This window comes from Pongo pygmaeus, chromosome 22 (genome assembly GCF_028885625.2).
Source record: "Pongo pygmaeus isolate AG05252 chromosome 22, NHGRI_mPonPyg2-v2.0_pri, whole genome shotgun sequence".
Taxonomy (NCBI): Eukaryota; Metazoa; Chordata; class Mammalia; order Primates; family Hominidae; genus Pongo; species Pongo pygmaeus.
The window spans coordinates 10469583-10486222 of NC_072395.2; the positions used below are offsets into that span (position 1 = coordinate 10469583).

The following is a 16640-nucleotide window of genomic DNA, read 5'->3' on the forward strand; positions in this document are numbered from 1 at the left end:
TTTCTCTCTGTCTCTCTTTCTCTGACTGTCTCTTTCTTTCTCTCTGTCTTTCTGTCTCTGTGTGTCTCTCTCTCTGCCTGTCTCTCTCACAGTGACTGTCTTCTTTCTTTCTCTACCTGCCTGTCTCTCTCTCTCTCTTTCTCTCTCTCTGTCTCTCTCTCTCTTTGTTTCTCTCTGTCTCTCTCTGTCTGTCTCGTCTTTCTCTATCTGTCTCTTTGTCTGTATCTCTCTTTCTTTCTTTGTCTCGCTGTCTCTGTCTCTGTCTCTCTCACTGTGTCTGTCTTCTGTCTTATTCTCTTTCTCTGCCTGTCTGTCAGTCTCTCTCCCTGTCTGTCTGTTTTTCCTCTCTCTCTTTGCCTGTCTGTCTCTCTGTCTCTGTCTCTCTGTCTCTCTCTCTCTGTGTCTGTCTTCTGTCTTACTGTCTTTCTCTGCCTGTCTGTCTCTCTCTCTCCTTGTCTGTTTCTAGGTCTCTTTCTCTGTCTCTGTCTGTCTCTCTCTCTTTCTCTCTGTTTCTCTCTCTCCCTCTGTCTGTCTCTTTCTCTCTCTCTTTCCCTCTGTCTGTCTCTCTCTTTCTTTCTCTCTATCTCTCCAACTCTCTCTGTCTCTGTGTGTGTGTGTGTGTCTGCTTTCTGCCTTACTCTCTTTCTCTGCCTGTCTGTCTGCCTGTCGGTCTGTCTCTCTCTCTCTGTCTGTCTCTCTCTCTTTCTGTCTGTCTCTCTTTCAGTTTCTCTCTATCTCTGTCCATTTGTGTCTTTCTCTGTGTCTTTATCTGTCTGTCTCTCTCTCTTTCTGTCTTTCTCTCTTTGTGTATCTTTGTGTCTCTCTGTCTGTCTCTGTTTGTTCTGTCTCTCTCTCTCTATCTCTCGCTCGCTCGCTCTCTGGCTGTCTCTATCTTCTGCCCTCTCATTCTTGGCAAAATAAGTTCAAGTACATCTAATCTAATCCCTTACCACGGCCTGAATTCTTAACTTTAGACATCCCAGATTTGATCTCCCTACAGAATGCTGTACAGAACTGGAGAGTTGATTTCTGGACTTGGATACCTCGTAGATACTACATATTAATAAATATCCAACCCTAAAATCTGGCATTGCTTCTAGCTCGACTGTCTCGAAAAATCATACCTCCGTTCACCTAGGATGCTGGGAGGGTTTTCTCAATGTGCATCTGCTCATGTCCTCCATGACCTATGACCAAGCCCTGTCCGTTCTGTCTCAAATATGTATCTGCAAACACTTCTCTCCATTTCCGCAACTACCCATGGCCCTTTGTGGAACCACTGGCTCTTTGAAAAAAAATCCCAGAAGTGACTTTGGCTTTTTGGCTAGGAGGTCTAAACCTGCTGAGAACTTTCCTGCCCAGGATTCTGTGTGAACAAAAGTGCTTCTGCTGGGAGCTGGGATCCTCGGGACCATGCTTGCTAGTGTTGGATGAGTCTCTGGAAGGATGCACGGGACTCTGCAAAGCTGACCTGTCCCACCGAGGTCCAATGGATACCTCTGCATTGGCCCGAGGTCTCCAACGTACATCACCGTCACCAACCATCTCCGTCAGCATCCTTGTGAGCCTGGCCAAGGCCCCGACTCCGGGGAGACTCTTGGGAGCCCGGCCTTCGTTGACTATAGTCCAAAGGGATGATGACTCCACCCACAAGATCCCCATTGAACTGCGATGTGGAGCAAAGGTCAGAGAGGGGACCAGGAGGGGAGACGTCCTGACAGGAGATGAGTTCCCTAGCCTCTGGCCAACCCACTCATGTCCCACGTACTGGGCACCCATGGGACACCACTGCTTTATCCCCTCCTCTGTCCACAGCCACCCCAACCCCACCCCGCAACACACGCACAAACGCTGGAGGTTAGAAAACCACCCGGCGTGAATAGAGCCTGATGCAGCGACAGCTCATTTCATGAGGTGGGGGGGTGGGATGGGGTGGGGTGGGATGGGGGTCTGTAGAGAGCCCGATTCTCCCTCGTGGGTGGCTACAGGATACAAAAGAATATTGCTTTTTGGGTGGAGGGGCTTCTTTAGGCTGTCACGTTTGTGGGACTGTCTCTCAAACCCTTCCTTGAGTCCACAAAATAGATTCCACCCCACCCCTCAACGTTTCCCCTGGTGCTGGATGTATCCTGTCAAGAGACCTGAGCCTGACACGTTGAGTTAAACAGCTTTATTGGCTTTCTGTGTTTGTTTGCTTATGAGATGGAGTCTTGCTCTGTCCCCCCGCGGCTAGAGTGCAGTGGCGAGGTCTCAGCTCACTGCAACCTCTGTCTCCTGGGTTAGAGTGATTCTCCTGCCTCAGCACCACCATGCCTGGCTCATTTTTTTATTTTTGGTAGACAAGGGATTTGACCCTGTTTCATTGGTTTTCACTGGAGATTCTAGATTCGAGTCACACCTCATTGTGTGCCACATAATGACTTCTTTTTTTTTTTTAAAGCACAATATATCTGCTTTATTTGAGTGGCTTTGTATATCGTTATGATTGTGTTATAGATGAAGAAAAGATATTAAACACGGTGCTAATGATAGTGAAAGTGAAAACAAAAGAATGGTTATCTATTTAGTAGTTAGAATAAAGTTGCTCAGTATTTCGAGTTACCTAAATATGTCAGCATTTAAACTCCTCCTACTAAAAACTTGCCAATCTGAATAATCCTCCTTTAAACACAATTTTTGATATGGTTAAGGTTTTTAAGAATGTGACTCTTGTAGAATAGCTGAACAGACAATATACATTTAAAAAACAACAGCACAAGGATCAACCAGATTTGGGAAAAAATAAAAAAAAAAACACAAGCCTTATGAAGAACTGAGTTCTTAAAATATTATGGAGAACATAGCTATTGGAAAAGAAGGCAATATTGGCAAGTTGATTGTTAAATTTGTCAGCAAAAGCTAGCACTATTTTTTTGGCAATCTTTCAGGCACTGCAACTACTACTGCAAAATGTGATATAATCCATTGAACAACATATTCACCAATCAAAAAATATTTTAGTAATATAATGCTTCAGATTTAGAAGCAAATCAAGTATTAAAACTCAACTGCTATAATAATTAACCCCAAAGATAACCATATCTGACAAAAAAGTTTCCACAGAGTTACGACTTCAGAATTATACTTTCTCTTGATATTTACTTATTTATTTTATTTTATTTTATTTTATTTATTTTATTTTATTTTATTTTATTTTATTTTATTTTATTTTATTTTATTTTTTTCTTGAGACGGCGTCTCACTCTGTCACCCAGGCTGGAGTGCAATGGCATAATCTTGACTCACTGCAACCTCCACTTCCCAGGTTCAAGCGATTCTCCTGCCTCAGCCTCCTGAGTAGCTGGGACTACAGGCACCCACCACCATGCCCAGCTAATTTTTATACTTTTAATATAGACGGATTTTCACCATGTTGGCCAGGATGGTCTCGATCTCTTGATATGATCTGCCTGCCTTTGCCTCCCAAAGTGCTGGGATGACAGGTATGAGCCACCATGCCTGGCCTTCTCTTGATATTTAAACTTTTATGTCAGTCCAGAAAAATACAATAAATGTCAACAGTAAGTATGGTGTTGAGGCAGAAGTAGGACCAAACGTTTTCATATGTTACTCAGTTGATAACAATATGGCCTGGGTAGTAGTAATTTCCTATGTGTCTACTTATACACAAATACAAAAAAGTAAAACAGAGATACTGCTAAATAAAAGGATACACTAAGTTCTTAATAGTAACTCAATAAACTGGAACACTGTCAAAAAGCAGCAACTAGTGAATTTTTCGGTGTTTTTTTCTATTATCCAATAAGTGAATTATGCTATTCCTTTCCAATTTCCCAAGCACTTTTTGTCCCAATCACCATTTCTGTGTTTGAAGAAAAAGTAACAAATCAATTAACAAAACTAAACAAGCAAACAAACAAAACTACAGTATTTGCAAAAGTTTGGTAGAAGACTGAAACTGTTGAGTATAAGCATCTGGTATTCTATTATAATTAGTTAACTGAAGAGTTTGTTAAAGACATACATTTCATAAGAAAACATGTTACTTTGAAGTTATTGACCAGTATGTACCATCCCTAAGTATTAGTAACCAAATTCATGACAATAAAGAGCTATCTAACAAGAAAAATTAGTGACTACCAGCACCAACCATCAACAAGATTTGTCTTTACACTTCATTACCACTTACCATGCATTATAATGTCTAGGATTGACTCTGATAGCATTTCGAAAACAAGCTAATGCTTTGTCCAATTCTTCAGTTAAGACAAACTCTCGCCCTAATAGAGTATAGGCATAAGCATAATTTGGATCCACTTGGATAGCCCTCTGGAAGAATTTAATTGCAATATCGTGTTCCCGCTGCAGACTGAAACAGTTCCCTGCAGCACACCAGGCCTCTGGCGAATTTTTATCCATGTCTGTTAAGTCTTTTGACAGAAATGAAAGAGAGACATCTTTTTGAAGACGCCAAAGTGTTGTAGAGTAGATTTCCATGCCATCGACTCTATAATTCTCAATCCTTCTAACCTCTGAGAATATTCTTTCAGCTTGCATGTACTCTGAAATTTCAAAATAGGCCCTTCCAATTTGGCACAGTACCCAACTAGTATTGTAGTGGTGAGAAGGTAGATGGCTCAAAATATTTATAGCTTCTTTGCAGTAGTATGAATACAAAGCTAAATAACCTTTCCCACTTTCACGAAGAAGGCTCATCAAGCCTTCTGCTGCTGCTTTTTGTAGATTAAAAGCCTGAATCTGATGTGTGATTATGGATATTTTCTCTTCTGAATTGATGGAAGAGTCCAATTTTGTAATTTCCAGGTTGTCATTTATATTAGGTTGAGTTATTCCTCCTTTATTAGTTTTACTTTTTGTTTTTCTGTTTGGGGTTTTAGGTGGAAATTTCATTTTTAATTTCTTCCTATTCTCTTTGGTTGTGGAACTGTCACTAATAAAGAGTCATGAAGTTTTTTGATGCAGTGCATTTCGGGGAGATGTCATAGTGGGGCTCATTACCTGAGGTGTTGCACTTATTTATGGACCAGAACTTTCTGTTTGTGAAATAATTGGAGTTACCTCTCGGCTATTTCCACTCTGCGAGAAGTCAGACTTTGCTCCAGTTTGGCCAATTCTGGCAACATACTTTTTTGAAGGGGCTCCTGTGGATGGCACATCAATTACAGAAGGTGTATTAGTGTAGTTTTGTAAATAAGATCCATCTCCAGGACTTGGGGTTTCTAATGGCAAAATCCCAAAACTTGGGGTTTATGGACTAAGAGCTGCTGGTCCTGTTAATAAACTTCGACCAGTTTTTGGTTTATTTTGAACTTGTTTAGATAATATGGAAGTTCCTGTTCCCAGTGGGACAGTATCAGGTGAAATTACAGCTGAATCAATAGAAGACACTGGGGAATCTGTAATCAAGGAATACTTTGAATTGGAAGATTCTAAATTCAATCTGTTTAATTCAATTGTGTCCTGGGGTGTTTCCGTAAGAACGGTCTCAGGCTGTCTGTGACATAAACTGTGATTAGGTACTTTGTTGTGCAAGAGCTGGGCAGACAGTTGCTAAAGTTCTGTAAAGATGTGAATTTAAATGTTTGGTCAGGATCTGGCTTTTCACCTATTTCACATAATGATTCAAAGGGATACCAGAGGAAAGGATTTAAACTAAGTCTCTTTTGGTAACCTTCTGATCCTTTGGCAAGCCGATCTGTCTTGCAATATACATGTCCCAAAATGGAAGGGGAAAGCAAGCTGAATCACCAAACTCAGTGACAATATCATCATGGCTTTTCTGCTTATTAAACACTCCACCAGATAAGATTTGTTCCCAGTCTGCAAGCTTACTGAGATCAACACAACATTTTGCAAGCTGGTATTTGCATTGCGGTGCAGGACAACTGTGACTTTTCAAGAGTCTATATGCTTTATAGGCCTTTTCTGGGAGGCAAGAACAGGTCGCCAGTAAAAACAAGGCTTCTTCTGAGTGTACTTCTGCATAAAGGCCTTCTGTGAGGAAAACCCCATCTCGGTAAGCATAGTGGTTTAGTGCTTGGCATAGAGCATCCTGGACGGGTTCCTGCAGCACGGTCATCCTCGAGGCTCAGGCCCAATTTCTGCAGTGCCTCAGGCAACACCCCACCCCACCCACCCCCCTCCGCCATGTAGCGGCTCCGGCCAGGCCAGCCTCGGCTCATTTAAATTCACCAGTTACCGGGGAATGGAGGAGGCCAAGCCAGAATGACTTCTTTATCCTGCTGACTCTGGAAAGCCCGGCCCCTTGTGATCCATTGCAAAGTGAAAGTCACCTCGTGTTTGGAAAACGGATCCGCTCCCATGTTCAGTGGAGCGATGTGGCATGTAGGACGAAGGACTCTGTTCCTTCTGATTTGGTCTGCACGGTGGTGCCTAGGGCTGGAGCTCTCTCTGTGCAGACCGCTGACTCCCTCTACCTTGGGTTCCATCGGCCCCACCCTGGGACATGAGCCTTGGCAGATTCTGGCCCGTCCTGGCCCTTAAGTCGCTGTCAGAAACCCCATCTTGTGTTCGGATGCCCCGAATAACTGTGGCTCGTGCATCTCTGGAAACATTGGAAATCTCTCCTCTACGCATGGTCACCTAAAACCCCAGGAGCTCGAGAAACACGTCCGCCATCCACCTCACTGCTTTCGGAGAGAATGCTGTGAGTCTCTTGCCGAATCTCTCTTGACTTGAGTTCTTCATGGGTGTGTGGTTAAGACGTAGTGAGACCAGATGTGTTAACTCAGGCCGGGTGTTTGTGGCTCATACCTGTAACCCCAACACTTTGGGAGGTCGAGGCTGTAGGATCCCTTGAGGAATTGCCTAACCCAGGGGAGGTTGAGGCTGCAGTGTGTGAGCCATAATGGTGTCACTGCGCTCCAGTCTGGGTGAAAGACAGGGTGAGGCCCTGTCACAGGCAGGCAGGCAGGCAGGCAGACAGACAACAGCTGTATTATGTTCATCTCAGGGTAGGAAGCAAAAATAACAGAATACAGCCCTTAATTCTTTTTTTTTTTGGGATGGAGTTTCACTCTTGGTGCCCATGCTGGAGTGCAATGACACCATCTCGGCTCACCGCAACCTCCACCTCCCATGTTCAAGTGATTCTCCTGCCTCAGCCTCCTGAGTAGCTGGGATTACAGGCATGTGCCACCACAACCGGCTGATTTTGTATTGTTAGTAGAGACAGCATTTCTCCGTGTGGTCAGGCAGGTCTCAAACTGGCCACCTCATGTGATCTGCCCACCTCGGCCTCCCAAAGTGCTGGGATGACAGGTGTGAGCCATTGTGCCCAGCCAGCTACGTTTTCTTTCAAATTTTCAATTTTAATCTATTTATTATTATTATTATTATTATTATTTTGAGACGAAATCTCACTCTGTTGCCCAGACTGGAGTGCAGTGGCGTGATGTCGGCTCACTGCAAGCTCTGCCTTCTGGGTCCACCCCATTCTCCTGTCCCAGCCTCCCAAGTAGCTGGGACTACAGACGCCCACCACCATGCCTGGCTAATTTTTTGTATTTTGAGTAGAGATGGGTTTTCACTGTGGTAGCCAGGATGGTCTCGATCTCCTGATCCCCGTGATCCGCCCACCTCGGCCTCCCAAAGTGATGGGATTACAGGCTTGAGTCACCGTGCCCGGCCTATTTATCTATTTATTAACTTTGAGTCCAGGTTCTGAAACCAGTTAGTTTTTGTATTTTTTTAGAGACGAGGTTTCACGATGTTGCCAAGGCTTGGATCGAGGGATCCACCTTCCCTCACCTCCCAAAGTGCGGAGATGACAGGCGTGAGCCTACTGCACTCGGCTCCCCCCTTCCACCCCCAGCTTATCACTCATGTGCCGGAGGCCCAGCGGTGGTGTGTGTTTCCCATCCCTAGCACCCCCTCCTCCGGTCACCACCATGGTGTCCGCGATTGGGTCCTGAGGGAGCTCGTTGGTGTGGGGGTTGAGGCGGTTGAGTGAGACGCACCCCTGCCATGCAGGGAAGGGCGCCGCCTGGTCTGCTGAGTGCAGGTCCCGTGCTCCCCTCTGGCGGTTGTGCGCGGGGTATGTTAGTGATCGCAGTGGGCTGGGGCAGGTGACGCATGTGCCGGCCGGCCGCCGAGGGGCTACCGTTCTGCCTCTGACTGGTTGTGTGTGGGTTTACTTGGAGGTGCTTTGCCTGGGAGATAGGAGGTGGGTGGATGGGGAGTCCTTAGGGGATTGCGCGCATGCGCAGCGGCGAGGTCCCCTGCCCAGACCGCGAAGGCTCAAGGTTGCCTCACGCAGATTTTTCCTGGTACCGCAAGCCCCCCCCTTCTCCAGGCATCCCTAAGCACCTCTGCAGGCCCGACGAGGGGTGACTGGCGGGTGGGGAGTGTGACCCACCCTCGGTGAGAAAGCCTTCTCTAGCGATCCGAGAGGTGTGCCTTTGGGGTACCAGATTCCCCGGCTTGCTGCCTCTCTCTGCGTTAAGGTAGCACTGCCGTAGCGACTCGCTTGCAGAGGACACTCCTCCGCTTCCCCGTCGACAGGGTGAGGGGGGAAGAGAGAGGGTTCCCCGGCCTCCGCAGTGGGGACCGAGGGCGGCTCATTGCCTACTGTGTGGCCCACGCCTCCTCCTTCCGAGTCTGTGCGCGAGCAGTGGCTGTGCCCGGCATTTCATCTGGTGAGTGACCCGCTCCACTGCAAGCTGGCTCTTCGCCTGCTCCCCTGTGGAGTAGCGACCGTGCTGACGACCGCATTTGCATTGCACGGGGTTGGGCCGCCTGGCCATGGGAAGCATCCCAAGTGGGGGGCGCATCGTTCTCCCAGAGCTTGACCAGGTTGGAGGATGGACGGGAAATGAGCAACGTGGCCTTGGCATTGGGTTTGTGGCTGAGGTCGCTTTGGGGTCCCAATGGCAGGACCTGGGGCTCATGAGGTGGGTCTTGGTGAGTGCCGAGGGCCATCCGGCATCCTAGATGGGGAGCCATGGGACCTCCCTCGTGCCTGTGGTGGTGGGATCCCGTGGCCGTGTTTTCCTGGTGGCCCGGCCATGCCTGAGGTTTCTCCCCGAGCCGCCCCTCTGCAGGCTCCCCGGTGCCCTTGCCCTTGCAGTCCCTAGCCTTTCCTGTCTGTGCCCCCCTCCCTGCCCACTGATCCTCTCTCCCTGGGCGGCTCACCAGCTTAGGCTGTGGTGGCCCCGTCTGGGACTAAACCCAGCTCCGCCTTGTGGGGCACTGCCACCGGCCACTGTTTGGCCTGTTGTCTGTGTCTCCGGGTGTGCGCCTTTGGGACCAAGTCGGCGGCGCCCCACTTGGGCTTGGTGGGCACCTGGAGGGTTTGGTGTCAGCCTGCAGCACGTGTGGGGGAGAGGGTTCCGGGGGCTGGACGCGATGGCGGCAGCGGTGGTGGAGCTGCGGGCTTGCCGAAGGCCAGTCAGACACTCTAGGTACTGCGCCGAGACACCTTCGTGCTCAGAGGCCGCTGGCAGTGAAATCCCAGGCACCGTGGTCCGCTTCTCGTTCGCTGTCCAAACGTCGGGGCCACCCTGCGCCTGCCGCATGCGAATGGCCGCCAGTCCCTCGTGGCTGCCGTGCACGGGTCGGGCGGTGTGCCTCCTCGCACTTGGGCATGAAGGGTTGGGAGTGGTGAGCCCGTGGGGGGGTGTTGTGTCGTGTGGGTGGATGGGATGTACGGTTCGCTGCCCCACCGCCCCCCTCCCACCACCCCACACTGTTCCCTCCCTCTCACACGCCCCGTCACCCTCCCTGCCATGCCCATCCTCGCGACTGGGACTCTTGGCTCATCCTCGTGAGGCCCGGAGGCCGCTTTCTACCTACATGGTTGATCCTACCAGAACCATATGCTTGTCTCAAAGATTAAGCCATACATGTCTAAGTACGCAGGGCCAGTACACTGAAACTGTTAATGGCTCATTAAATATGTCACGTTTCTTTTGGTTGCTTGCTCCTCTCCTACTTGGAAAACTGTAGTAATTCTAGAGCTAATACATGCCAAATGGTGCTGACTCAATTCATGGGGAAGATGTGTGCATTTGTCAGATCAAAACCAACTCTGTCAGCCCCTCTCTGGCCCCGGCCGGGGGGGTCGGGTGCCGACGGCTTTGGTGACTCTAGATAACCTCAGGCCAATCGCACGCCCCCAGTGGCAGCAACGACCCATTTGAATGTCTGCCCTATCAACTTTCAATGGTAGTCGCTGTGCCTACCATGGTGACCATGGGTGACAGGGAATCAGGGTTCGATTCTGGAGAGGGAGCCTGAGAAACGGCTACCACATTCAAGGAAGGCAGCAGGTGCGCAAATTACCCACTCCCTACCCAGGGAGGTAGTGATGAAAAGTAACAATACAGGACTCTTTCGAGGCCCTGTAATTGGAATGAGTCCACTTTAAATCTTTCAACAAGGATCCATTGGAGGGCAAGTCTGGTGCCAGCAGCCACGGTAATTCCAGCTCCAATAGCGTATATTAAAGTTGCTGCAGTTAAAAAGCTCCTAGTTGGATCTTGGGAGAGGGTGGGTGGGTGAGTCACAGCCCGTCCCCACCCCTTGCCTCTCGGCACCCCCTCGATGCTCTTAGCTGAGTGTCCCGTGGCCCGAAGCGTTTACTTTCAAAAAGTTAGAGTTTTCAAAGCAGGCCCGAGCCGCCTGGATACCGCAGCTAGGAATGATAGAATAGGACCGCGGTTCTATTTTGTTGGTTTTCGGAACTGAGGCCATGATTAAGAGGGATGGCCGGGGGCATTCGTATTGCGCCGCTAGAGGTGAAATTCTTGGACTGGCGCAGTTCGGACCAGAGCGAAAGCATTTGCCAAGAATGATTTCGTTAACCAAGAATGAAAGTTGGACGTTCCAAGACAATCAGATAGCGTCGTAGTTCCGACGATATACAATGCCGACTGGCGATGCAGCGGCGTTATTTCCATGACCCGTTGGGCAGCTTCCAAGGAACCAGTCTTTGGGTTTTTGGGTTTCTGGGGGAGTAGGGTTGCAAAGCTGAAACTTAAAGGAATTGGTGGAAAGGCACCACCAGGAGTGGAGCCTGCAGCTTAATTTGACTCAACACGGGAAATATCACCCAGCCTGGACACGGACAGGTTTGACTGATAGCTCTTTCTCAATTCCATGAGTGCTGGTGCATGGCCTTAGTTGGTGAAGTGATTTGTCTGGTTAATTCTGATAATGAACAAGACTGTGGAATGCTAACTAGTTATGCAACCCCCGAGCGGTGGGCGTCCCCCAAATTCTCAGAGGGACAAGTGGCATTCAGCCACCCAAGATTGAGCAATAACAGGTCTGTGATGCCCTTACATGTCCAGTGCTGCATGCACGCTACACTGACTGGCTCAGCGTGTGCCTACCCTATGTGGCAGATGCGGGTAACCTGTTGAACCCCATTGGTGATGGTGATCGGGGATTGCAATTATTCCCCATGAATGATGAATTCCCAGTAAGTGCGGGTCATAGGCTTGCATGAAGTCCCTGCCCTTTGTACACACCGCCGGTAGCTACTACTGATTGGATGGTTTAGTGAGGCCCTTGGATCGGCCCCGCCAGGTCAGCCCACTGCCCTGGCGGAGCACTGAGAAGACAGTTTGACTTGACTACCTAGAGGAATTAAAAGTCGCAACAAAGTTTCCGTAGGTGAACTTGCGGAGGGATCATTAATGGAGAAGAGCGAAACCAGGGAGGCACCACCGCGTCTTTCCTCCTTGGCCGACCGTGTTCCCCATGTGGTGCATGTGGGGGCGGGGTTGTGCCCTTTGTTGGTTGCACAGCTCCACCTGCACCGAGAGCTGGAGAACTTGGGAGGGAGGTGGGGAAGAGAGAGACATGCATGTGGGGACAAAACCATGTGTGCACGTTGTGGGGTGGTCTGGATGGCTCGCCGGCCTGATGAGAACCATGGAGCAGTCCCCTGCCGTGGCCCCTACGTGTGTGCCAGTGGGTGCGAGAGTGGTTCTCGGTGTCACGGCAGGGTGGGGGTCTCGGAGCCCTTCCCGCCGGGGCCGTCATCCCACCCTGTCCCGCTGGCTCGGCCCCATCCCACCTGCTCCCATCGGGGCCAGCTGTGTTCCCATCGCTGCTGCTGTTGCCATCATCGCCTCTGCCACACCACGCCCCAGGGCCCAGCCCAGCCCGCTGGCTCTCCCCAGCCTCCCTGCTAGGGCGTCTCGAGGGTAGGAGGCTGGACGCCTGTCCCCCCTCCTTATCCACCCCCACCATCCAGGTACCTAGCGCGTTCTGGTGCGGAGGTTTAAGGACCCCTTTGGGGGGTCACCCATCCACCTGTGGGTCGGGTGCAGTGGGTCCACGGGGGAGTCCTTTCGGGAGGGGCTGTTCCCTCCCTCGCCTCACCAGCCGAATCCGTTTCCCCAGCCGGCCGGGGCCGTGCCGCACTTGTGTGTCGCCGCTGATGCTGGTGGGGGCTTTACCCGGCGGCCGTCATGCCATCGTGCGTGTGTCGCGTGTGTGGCATGTGTCCCGTGCTGTGGGGGCGGGAGCTCCCGGTGCCTGTGGGGTGGTGTCAGCATTCGCCCCCCTCTGTGGTCGGCACCCCCTCCCTGTGTTGTGAAACCTTCCGACCCCTCTCTGGAGTCTTGTCCCATTGCTGTCTGACTGGCCGGCCTGAGGAAATCCCTCTGGGGGATGTGCTGTGCCAGGAGGGCCTCCCGTTGTTGGGAGCACCCTCACCAAATCAACCTTGTATGACTTTTTGTGGTGGATCGCTAGGCTCCTGTGTCGATGAACAATGCAGCTAGCTGTGAGAACTAATTTGAATTGCCGGGGATAGGGTGGGGGAGCGCGTCCCAGTCACCGTGGTTTATTGCCCACACCTGGTGGCAGCCCGGCGACCTGCCAACCACCGCCCCTCCTCCCCAACACCCCTCCGAGACACCATCCTTCTCACCCGCCCGCCCCCCACCTGCCTGGCATGTGTCGTGGTTTGTCCGGGGCTGGAAGCCCGCCACTCGGCCCGTCTGGCAGGGCTTGTGGCCACAGTCCCAGGGTTCACTTGCCTGTGGTGGTGACCGGCTGGAAGCTGCAGTGTCATCTGCCATCACGTGCCTGCCTCCGGCTATCGGCCAGGAGGTGCCTGGGGTCCCGTCCGGAGCTTCAACGTTGGGGCAGGGTGGTGCCACCGCGTCCTTGGACCCGTCCCCCACCTCCATTTAGTACGTAGGCAATCCCATGTAACTTAGCAAAGCTAGAAACTCCCCAGACTTGGTGCAGCCACTGTAGTGGTGGCCTCCCATTAGCATCATTAACATCAATTGTAATTGGTAGGTAGTCACTTAGCTTCACATTTTATTACACGAGTTATACAAATGTGTAAAAAAAATACAGTTTTAATAAAAGGAAGTAAAGGATAATATGAGTAACATTCACAATCTCTAGTTGGAAGAGGTAGTGTTTTCTCAGAAATGATGCATTCCTGGAGCAAGTTCTTTTTGTGTTTGGTTTGTTAAATATCTATTTCCATTTTGACAAACCCCTGGAAAAGCCCAGCTTCACAAGAACGCTCCATGAGAACGATCACATAAAATAACACTCATAACACAAAATCAAAACAAGGGTGGTCCAGGATTCACATTAAAGGCTCATTATCAAGTTTTCTTAGAAGAGATAAAGAACACAAAGTTACTTTTATGTGATGGAAAACAGAGAGAAAGAGTAAATGGAACAATAAATGTTAGGCAACAACAGTGAAAGCTGTGGAAAAAAATGAATGGAATTGTTTTGTTTGGTATTGATTTCCTATCCTGATGTCAGGAAGTATGGGAAAGAGCAAAGCACATTTTTTTGAGACAAATAGAACATAAAACAAATGAATGTTAAAGACTATTTTACAGTGGTAACAAAACTATCTGTGCCTTGTTTTTTCCCTTTAAAAATACGATTTTGTACAATTACATTTATATAAATTATTGAAATAAAATTGTAAAGATGTAGAACAGACTATGGGGTTGCCAAGAGGAAAGGGTGGAGGAAAACGTGTCAGAGTGTCAGCAAAGATCGCAAGTTGGAGCCTGGTGGTGAGGCTACAGTTCTGTATCTTGACTGTGGAAGTGGTAGTTACAGAGATCTACACCACATAAAAATGCACAGAACACACACACACACATACACACATACAATAATGAATGCATGCAAAATGGTTGTGATCTGAGTAAGCTTTCTGAATTGTGCCTATGTCAGTTTCCAAGTTTTGATAATGCTCTATGGCTATGCGAGATGTCACCACTGGAATTAGTGAAGAGTACCTAAGACATCCCTGTACTTTTTGCAACTTCCTGTGAATCTATAATTATTTCAAAAGAAACTTGAAAGTCATAGCAGACTTTCACTTCAAAGAGGAAAAAACCTGAAGATTAATGAAATTGTTGAAGAACATCAAATACTCAATAATCTGTATGAGAGCTGTATTCTCTCCACTCACAGCACAGCTGTCATTTAGCCTTTTCCTGACGTGCCCTGGAGAACTTGAGCTCCTCTTGGATTGCCAAGGCTGATAGTGTTATTTGTAACTAACTTTGTACTGGACCCCCAAAAAATGAAAAGTGATTGAATAATAATTTATAATAACAACTAGAAATTTTACTTATAAACAGACAATACTAGTAACAAATTTAAATATTTAGGGTAAAGAATAGGATCTTCATAAGACAATACTGGGAAAATTTAAAAAGAAAAAATAAGGAATCAGAAACATAAGTAGTTCAGTATTGTGAAATATTTCTGGATCTGAGAAGCAAAAGAACAGAGATTGTATTGCGTTTCTGCTCCAAACCTGATGAATCACCTTAGGTGTGTTTTGTTTCTGTGCCAAAACTGCTGAATCACCTTAGGCAATGCATGCCCTTTCCCTGAATCTGTTTTCTTTTCTACGAAATAAAGTGAGCTAGATCATCTCCAAGGTCCCCCAAATATTCATATTTTCAGCTTCACATGAACTTCAGTTGAATTCCTAATTTCAGTGTGGATAATACATGTGTGCTGCACCACAAGTAGTGTGTCTAAACGCTCATGTTTGTCCTAAAAACTAATTATGAGCAGTTTGGAAGTTCTGTTGTTGTAGAATCTGTAAAGGGATATTTGTGAGTGCTTTGAGGCCATGGTGAAAAAGGAAATACCTTCACATAAAAACTATAAAGAAAGTTTCTGAGAAACTGCTTTGTGATGTCTGCTTTCATCTCACAGAGTTAAACGTTTCATTCCTTTGATCAGTCTGGAAACTCTGTTCTTGTACAATCTTCAAAGTGACATTTGTGAGCGCTTTGAGGTCTATGGTGAAAAAGGAAATATCTTCAGATAAAAACTAGACAGAAGCTCTATGAGAAACTTCTTTGTGACGTGTGCATTCATCTCACAGTGTTAAACCATTCTTTTGTTTGAAAAGCTTGGAAATGGTGCCCTTATAGAATCTGTAGAGGGATATTTGTGAGCGCTTTGAGGACTATGGTGAAAAAAGAAATATCTTCACATAAAAACTAGAAAGAAGGTTTATTAGAAACTGCTTTGTGATGTGTGCATTCATCTCACAGAGGTAAATGTTTCTTTTAATTGAGCAAATTGGAAACTCTGTTCTTGTAGGATCTGCAAAGGGATATTTGTGAGCAGGTTGAGGCCTATGGTGAAAAAGGAAATATCATCACATAAAATCTTGACAGAAGTTTCTGAGAAACTTCCGGTTGTATGCCTTTATCTCAGAGTTGAGATATTCTTTGGAATGAGCAGTTTGGAGGCAATATTTTTGGAGAATCAGCAAAGGATATTTGTGAGCACTTGGAGGTCAATGGTGAGAAAGGAAATCTTCACATAAAAACTAGACAGAAGCTTTCTGAGAAACTTTTTTATGATGTGTGCATTCATCTCAGAGTTGAACCATTCTTTTGATTGAGTAGTTTGGTAACAGTCTTTTTGTAGAATCTGAAAAGGATATTTGTGAGCGCTTTGAAACCTATGGTGAAAAAGGAAATATCTTCACATAAAAACTAAAAAGAAGGTTTCTGAGAAACTGCTTTGTGATGTGTGAATTCATCTCACAGAGTTGAACCTTTCTATTGATTGAGCATTTTGGAAACAGTCTTTTTGAAGAATCTGCAAAGGGATATTTTTGAACACTTTGAGGCCTATGGTGAAAAAGGGAATATCTTCACATGAAAACTAGACAGAAGCTTTCTGAGACACATCTGTGTGATGTGTGCACTCATCTCACAGAGTTGAACCATTCCTTTGATTGAGCAGTTTGAAAACTGTCTTTTTGTAGAATATGCAAATGGATATTTGTAGTCCTTTGAGGTCTATGGTGAAAAAGGAAATATATTCACATAAAAACTAGACAGAAGGTTTCTGAGAAACTTCTCTGCAATGTGGGCATTCATCTCACAGAGGTAAACATTTCTTTTCATTTAGCAGATGAGAAACTTTTCTTTTAGAATCTGCAATGGGATATTTGTGAGCAGTTTGAGGCCTATGGTGAAAAAGGAAATATCATCACATAATAACTTGGCAGAAGTTTCTGAGAAACTTCCTGGCTACATGTGAATTCATCTCACAGAGTTGAACCATTCTTTTGATTGCACAGTTTGGAAACAGTGTTTTTGTACAATCTGCAAAGGGAT

The 16640-nt window shown here is 47.4% G+C and overlaps 2 pseudogenes; both read right to left on the reverse strand.

The window, feature by feature from the left end:
* Positions 1-4185: 4185 nt before the first annotated feature.
* LOC134738959 (cell division cycle protein 27 homolog) lies at positions 4186-6100 on the reverse strand (annotated as a pseudogene).
* Positions 6101-6414: 314 nt separating this feature from the next.
* Positions 6415-9775, reverse strand: LOC129026982 (trithorax group protein osa-like; annotated as a pseudogene).
* Positions 9776-16640: the final 6865 nt, after the last annotated feature.